This window comes from Salvelinus alpinus, chromosome 10 (genome assembly GCF_045679555.1).
Source record: "Salvelinus alpinus chromosome 10, SLU_Salpinus.1, whole genome shotgun sequence".
NCBI classification, from domain to species: Eukaryota; Metazoa; Chordata; class Actinopteri; order Salmoniformes; family Salmonidae; genus Salvelinus; species Salvelinus alpinus.
The window spans coordinates 10107070-10114429 of record NC_092095.1 but is presented as its reverse complement, the minus strand read 5'-3'; the positions used below and the strand labels follow the sequence as shown (position 1 = coordinate 10114429).

At 47.0% G+C, this 7360-nt stretch overlaps 1 long non-coding RNA gene across 1 annotated transcript; it reads right to left on the bottom strand.

Annotated features, from left to right (window-relative positions):
* Positions 1-280: 280 nt before the first annotated feature.
* On the bottom strand, positions 281-5615 carry LOC139531486 (uncharacterized). Its single transcript, XR_011666369.1, has 2 exons — positions 1618-5615; positions 281-1330 (listed from the first exon to the last, which is right to left on the bottom strand). It is a non-coding gene; the product is annotated as an uncharacterized lncRNA (long non-coding RNA).
* Positions 5616-7360: the final 1745 nt, after the last annotated feature.

The window sequence follows — 7360 nt, the reverse complement described above, 5'->3', positions numbered from 1 at the left end:
TATCTGGTAGCTAAAGCCTTTGTGACTCACAAGGTCAGTTATCATACACATCTGACTTCACACATTCTCTTTGTCAGCCTTTACATTCTCTTTGGCAGCTTCTTCCCCTACCCCCCCTCTTCTCTCTCTCTTTCCTCCTTCCCCTACCCCCCCTCTTCTCTCTCTCTTTCCTCCTTCCCCTACCCCCCCTCTTCTCTCTCTCTTTCCTCCTTCCCCTACCCCCCCTCTTCTCTCTCTCTTTCCTCCTTCCCCTACCCCCCCTCTTCTCTCTCTCTTTCAATTTTATCAATCAATCAATTTTATTTTATATAGCCCTTCGTACATCAGCTAATATCTCGAAGTGCTGTACAGACACCCAGCCTAAAACCCCAAACAGCTAGTAATGCAGGTGTAGAAGCACGGTGGCTAGGAAAAACTCCCTAGAAAGGCCAAAACCTAGGAAGAAACCTAGAGAGGAACCAGGCTATGAGGGGTGGCCAGTCCTCTTCTGGCTGTGCCGGGTGGAGATTATAACAGAACTATGCCAAGATGTTCAAAAATGTTCATAAGTGACAAGCATGGTCAAATAATAATCATGAATAATTTTCAGTTGGCTTTTCATAGCCGATCATCAAGAGTTGAAAAGCAACAGGTCTGGGACAGGTGGCGGTTCCATAACCGCAGGCAGAACAGCTGAAACTGGAATAGCAGCAAGGCCAGGCGGACTGGGGACAGCAAGGAGTCACCACGGGCGGCAGTCCCGACGCATGGTCCTAGGGCCCAGGTCCTCCGAGAGAAAGAAAGAGAGAAGGAGAAAATTAGAGAGAGCCAAGATTTTCAAAATTTCCATAAATGACAAGCATGGTCAAATAATAATCAGGAATAAATCTCAGTTGGCTTTTCATAGCCGATCATTAAGAGTTGAAAACAGCAGGTCTGGGACAGGTAGGGGTTCCATAACCGCAGGCAGAACAGTTGAAACTGGAATAGCAGCAAGGCCAGGCGGACTGGGGACAGCAAGGAGTCACCACGGCCGGTAGTCCCGACGTATGGTCCTAGGGCTCAGGTCCTCCGAGAGAAAGAAAGAGAGAAGGAGAAAATTAGAGAGAGCCAAGATTTTCAAAATGTTCATAAATGACAAGCATGGTCAAATAATAATCAGGAATAAATCTCAGTTGGCTTTTCATAGCCGATCATTAAGAGTTGAAAACAGCAGGTCTGGGACAGGTAGGGGTTCCGTAACCACAGGCAGAACAGTTGAAACTGGAATAGCAGCAAGGCCAGGCGGACTGGGGACAGCAAGGTGTCATCATGCCCGGTAGTCCTGACGTATGGTCCTAGGGCTCAGGTTCTCAGAGAGAAAGAGAGAACGAGAGAATTAGAGAGAGCATACTTAAATTCACACAGGACACTGGATAAGACAGGAGAAGTACTCCAGGTAACCAACTGACCCTAGCCCCCCGACACAAACTACTGCAGCATAAATACTGGAGGCTGAGACAGGAGCGGTCAGGAGACACTGTGGCCCCATCCGAAGAAACCCCCGGACAGGGCCAAATAGGAAGGATATAACCCCACCCACTTTGCCAAAGCACAGCCCCCGCACCACTAGAGGGAAATCCTCAACCACCAACTTACAATCCTGAGACAAGGCCGAGTATAGCCCACAAAGGTCTCCACCACAGCACAAACCAAGGGGGGGCGCCAACCCAGACAGGAAGATCACGTCAGTAACTCAACCCACTCAAGTGACGCACCCCTCCTAGGGACGGCATGAAAGAGCACCAGCAAGCCAGTGACTCAGCCCCTGTAACAGGGTTAGAGGCAGAGAATCCCAGTGGAGAGAGGGGAACCGGCCTGGCAGAGACAGCAAGGGCGGTTCGTTGCTCCAGAGCCTTTCCGTTCACCTTCACACTCCTGGGCCAGGCTACACTCAATCATATGACCTACTGAAGAGATAAGTCTTCAGTAAAGACTTAAAGGTTGAGACCGAGTCTGCGTCTCTCACATGGGTAGGCAGACTGTTCCATAAAAATGGAGATCTATAGGAGAAAGCCCTGCCTCCCGCTGTTTGCTTAGAAATTCTAGGGACAATTAGGAGGCCTGCGTCTTGTGACCGTAGCGTACGTATTGGTATGTACGGCAGGACCAACTCGGAAAGATAGGTAGGAGCAAGCCCATGTAACGCTTTATAGGTTAACAGTAAAACCTTGAAATCAGCCCTTGCCTTAACAGGAAGCCAGTGTAGGGAAGCTAGCACTGGAGTAATATGATCAAATTTCTTGGTTCTAGTCAGGATTCTAGCAGCCGTATTTAGCACTAACTGAAGTTTATTTAGTGCTTTATCCGGGTAGCCGGAAAGTAGAGCATTGCAGTAGTCTAACCTAGAAGTAACAAATGCATGGATTAATTTTTCTGCATCATTTTTGGACAGAAAATTTCTGATTTTTGCAATGTTACGTAGATGGAAAAAAGCTGTCCTTGAAACAGTCTTGATATGTTCGTCAAAAGAGAGATCAGGGTCAAGAGTAACGCCGAGGTCCTTCACAGTTTTATTTGAGACGACTTTACAACCATCAAGATGAATTGTCAGATTTAACAGAAGATCTCTTTGTTTCTTGGGACCTAGAACAAGCATCTCTGTTTTGTCCGAGTTTAAAAGTAGAAAGTTTTCAGCCATCCACTTCCTTATGTCTGAAACACAGGCTTCTAGCGAGGGCAATTTTGGGGCTTCACCATGTTTCATTGAAATGTACAGCTGTGTGTCATCCGCATAGCAGTGAAAGTTAACATTATGTTTTCGAATAACATCCCCAAGAGGTAAAATATATAGTGAAAACAATAGTGGTCCTAAAACGGAACCTTGAGGAACACCGAAATGTACAGTTGATTTGTCAGAGGACAGACCATTCACAGAGACAAACTGATATCTTTCCGACAGGTAAGATCTAAACCAGGCCAGAACTTGTCCGTGTAGACCAATTTGGGTTTCCAGTCTCTCCAAAAGAATGTGGTGATCGATGGTGTCAAAGGCAGCACTAAGGTCTAGTAGCACGAGGACAGATGCAGAGCCTCGGTCTGACGCCATTAAAAGGTCATTTACCACCTTCACAAGTGCAGTCTCAGTGCTATGATGGGGTCTAAAACCAGACTGAAGCATTTCGTATACATTGTTTGTCTTCAGAAAGGCAGTGAGTTGCTGCGCAACAGCTTTTTCTAAAATCTTTGAGAGGAATGGAAGATTCGATATAGGCCGATAGTTTTTTATATTTTCCGGGTCAAGGTTTGGCTTTTTCAAGAGAGGCTTTATCACTGCCACTTTTAGTGAGTTTGGTACACATCCGGTGGATAGAGAGCTGTTTATTATGTTCAACATAGGAGGGCCAAGCACAGGAAGCAGCTCCTTCAGCAGTTTAGTAGGAATAGGATCCAGTATGCAGCTTGAAGGTTTAGAGGCCATGATTATTTTCATCATTGTGTCAAGAGATATAGTACTAAAACACTTAAGTGTCTCTCCCGATCCCAGGCCCTCGCAGAGCTGTGCAGATCCAGGACAGCTAAGCCCTGGAGGAATACGCAGATTCAAAGAGGAGTCCGTAATTTGCTTTCTAATGGTCATGATCTTTTCCTCAAAGAAGTTCATGAATTTATTACTGCTGAAGTGAAAGCCATCCTCTCTTGGGGAATGCTGCTTTTTAGTTAGTTTCGCAACAGTATCAAAAAGAAATTTTGGATTGTTCTTATTTTCCTCGATTAAGTTGGAAAAGTAGGATGAGCGAGCAGCAGTGAGGGCTCTTCGGTACTGCACGGTACTGTCTTTCCAAGCTAGTCGGAAGACTTCCAGTTTGGTGTGGCGCCATTTCCGTTCCAATTTCCTGGAAGCTTGCTTCAAAGCTCGGGTATTTTCTGTATACCAGGGAGCTAGTTTCTTATGACAAATGTTTTTCGTTTTTAGGGGTGCAACTGCATCTAGGGTATTGCGCAAGGTTAAATTGAGTTCCTCAGTTAGGTGGTTAACTGATTTTTGTCCTCTGACGTCCTTGGGTAGGCAGAAGGAGTCTGGAAGGGCATCAAGGAATTTTTGTGTTGTCTGAGAATTTATAGCACGACTTTTGATGCTCCTTGGTTGGGGTCTGAGCAGATTATTTGTTGCGATTGCAAACGTAATAAAATGGTGGTCCGATAGTCCAGGATTATGTGGAAAAACATTAAGATCTACAACATTTATTCCATGGGACAAAACTAGGTCCAGAGTATGACTGTGGCAGTGAGTAGGTCCAGAGACATGTTGGACAAAACCCACTGAGTCGATAATGGCTCCGAAAGACTTTTGGAGTGGGTCTGTGGACTTCTCCATGTGAATATTAAAATCACCAAAAATTAGAATATGATCTGCTATGACTACAAGGTCTGATAGGAATTCAGGAAACTCAGAGAGGAACGCTGTATATGGCCCAGGAGGCCTGTAAACAGTAGCTATAAAAAGTGATTGAGTAGGCTGCATAGATTTCATGACTAGAAGCTCAAAAGACGAAAACGCCATTTTTTTTTTTGTAAATTGAAATTTGCTATCGTAAATGTTAGCAACACCTCCGCCTTTGCGGGATGCACGGGGGATATGGTCACTAGTGTAACCAGGAGGTGAGGCCTCATTTAACACAGTAAATTCATCAGGCTTAAGCCATGTTTCAGTCAGGCCAATCACATCAAGATTATGATCAGTGATTAGTTCATTGACTATGACTGCCTTTGAAGTGAGGGATCTAACATTAAGTAACCCTATTTTGAGATGTGAGGTATCACGATCTCTTTCAATGATGGCAGGAATGGAGGAGGTCTTTATCCTAATAAGATTGCTAAGGCGAACACCGCCATGTTTAGTTTTGCCCAACCTAGGTCGAGGCACAGACACAGTCTCAATGGGTATGGCTGAGCTGACTACACTGACTGTGCTATTGGCAGACTCCACTAAGCTGGCAGGTTGGCTAACAGCCTGCTGCCTGGCCTGCACCCTATTTCATTGTGGGGCTAGAGGAGTTAGAGCCCTGTCTATGTTGGTAGATAAGATGAGAGCACCCCTCCAGCTAGGATGGAGTCCGTCACTCCTCAGCAGGTCAGGCTTGGTCCTGTTTGTGGGTGAGTCCCAGAAAGAGGGCCAATTATCTACAAATTCTATCTTTTGGGAGGGGCAGAAAACAGTTTTCAACCAGCGATTGAGTGCTGAGACTCTGCTGTAGAGCTCGTCACTCCCCCTAACTGGGAGGGGGCCAGAGACAATTACTCGATGCCGACACATCTTTCTAGCTGATTTACACGCTGAAGCTATGTTGCACTTGGTGACCTCTGACTGTTTCATCCTAACATCGTTGGTGCCGACGTGGATAACAATATCTCTATACTCTCTACACTCACCAGATTTAGCTTTAGCCAGCACCATCTTTAGATTAGCCTTAACGTCGGTAGCCCTGCCCCCTGGTAAACAGTGTATGATCGCTGGGTGATTCGCTTTAAGTCTAATACTGCGGGTAATGGAGTCGCCAATGACTAGGGTTTTCAATTTGTCAGAGCTAATGGTGGGAGCCTTCGGCGTCTCAGACCCCGTAACGGGAGGAGTAGAGACAAGAGAAGACTCAGACTCCGACTCCGACTCGCTACACATCTTTCCTCCTTCCCCTACCCCCCCTCTTCTCTCTCTCTTTCCTCCTTCCCCTACCCCCCCTCTTCTCTCTCTCTTTCCTCCTTCCCCTACCCCCCCTCTTCTCTCTCTCTTTCCTCCTTCCCCTACCCCCCCTCTTCTCTCTCTCTTTCCTCCTTCCCCTACCCCCCCTCTTCTCTCTCTCTTTCCTCCTTCCCCTACCCCCCCTCTTCTCTCTCTCTTTCCTCCTTCCCCTACCCCCCCTCTTCTCTCTCTCTTTCCTCCTTCCCCTACCCCCCCTCTTCTCTCTCTCTTTCCTCCTTCCCCTACCCCCCCTCTTCTCTCTCTCTTTCCTCCTTCCCCTACCCCCCCTCTTCTCTCTCTCTTTCCTCCTTCCCCTACCCCCCCTCTTCTCTCTCTCTTTCCTCCTTCCCCTACCCCTCCTCTTCTCTCTCTCTTTCCTCCTTCCCCTACCCCCCCTCTTCTCTCTCTCTTTCCTCCTTCCCCTACCCCCCCTCTTCTCTCTCTCTTTCCTCCTTCCCCTACCCCCCCTCTTCTCTCTCTCTTTCCTCCTTCCCCTACCCCCCCTCTTCTCTCTCTCTTTCCTCCTTCCCCTACCCCCCCTCTTCTCTCTCTCTTTCCTCCTTCCCCTACCCCCCTCTTCTCTCTCTCTTTCCTCCTTCCCCTACCCCCCCTCTTCTCTCTCTCTTTCCTCCTTCCCCTACCCCCCCTCTTCTCTCTCTCTTTCCTCCTTCCCCTACCCCCCCTCTTCTCTCTCTCTTTCCTCCTTCCCCTACCCCCCCTCTTCTCTCTCTCTTTCCTCCTTCCCCTACCCCCCCTCTTCTCTCTCTCTTTCCTCCTTCCCCTACCCCCCCTCTTCTCTCTCTCTTTCCTCCTTCCCCTACCCCCCCTCTTCTCTCTCTCTTTCCTCCTTCCCCTACCCCCCCTCTTCTCTCTCTCTTTCCTCCTTCCCCTACCCCCCCTCTTCTCTCTCTCTTTCCTCCTTCCCCTACCCCCCCTCTTCTCTCTCTCTTTCCTCCTTCCCCTACCCCCCCTCTTCTCTCTCTCTTTCCTCCTTCCCCTACCCCCCCTCTTCTCTCTCTCTTTCCTCCTTCCCCTACCCCCCCTCTTCTCTCTCTCTTTCAATTTTATCAATCAATAATATCAATCAGTACTCTACTCAGAGACGGATCTCTTTCCTCCTACCCCTACCCCCCGTACTCTACTCAGAGACGGATCCAAGGGAGAGTTGTGAGGTCTTACACTTGCTAAGCTCCTTTCAGAGTTATCTGTAACCCTCTCACAACAAGGCTCGGATAGATCAGTATGGGAATGATGGTGAAAAGGACATCTCAGTAAATTAACTTGTATGATATTGACTCGCTAGGGGAAAATCCATGAGGCTAGGGATATTACTAATAGATATATAAAGCTTAGATTACTTAGATTCCAGAATATTCTCCCATGCAATAAGAATAAAGGTATGACTCAATGAAATACAACCAAGCACTGAATGGATTTAGACTTGAATGTAATTATTTAGTTCTGGAAAAATGATTAGTTTCACAATACAATTCATTACAGTGTACAGATATACAAACAGAAAATCCCTGGGTATTATTATCCACTCTTTAAAAAAACTCAGTCATTAGGCAGGTCATCATTGACCCAGGTTTATGTTTGGTTTATGTTTAATGGGACTGACAGCAATAGGAGAAGTGTTCTAAAGATGGACAATAGTTTTAT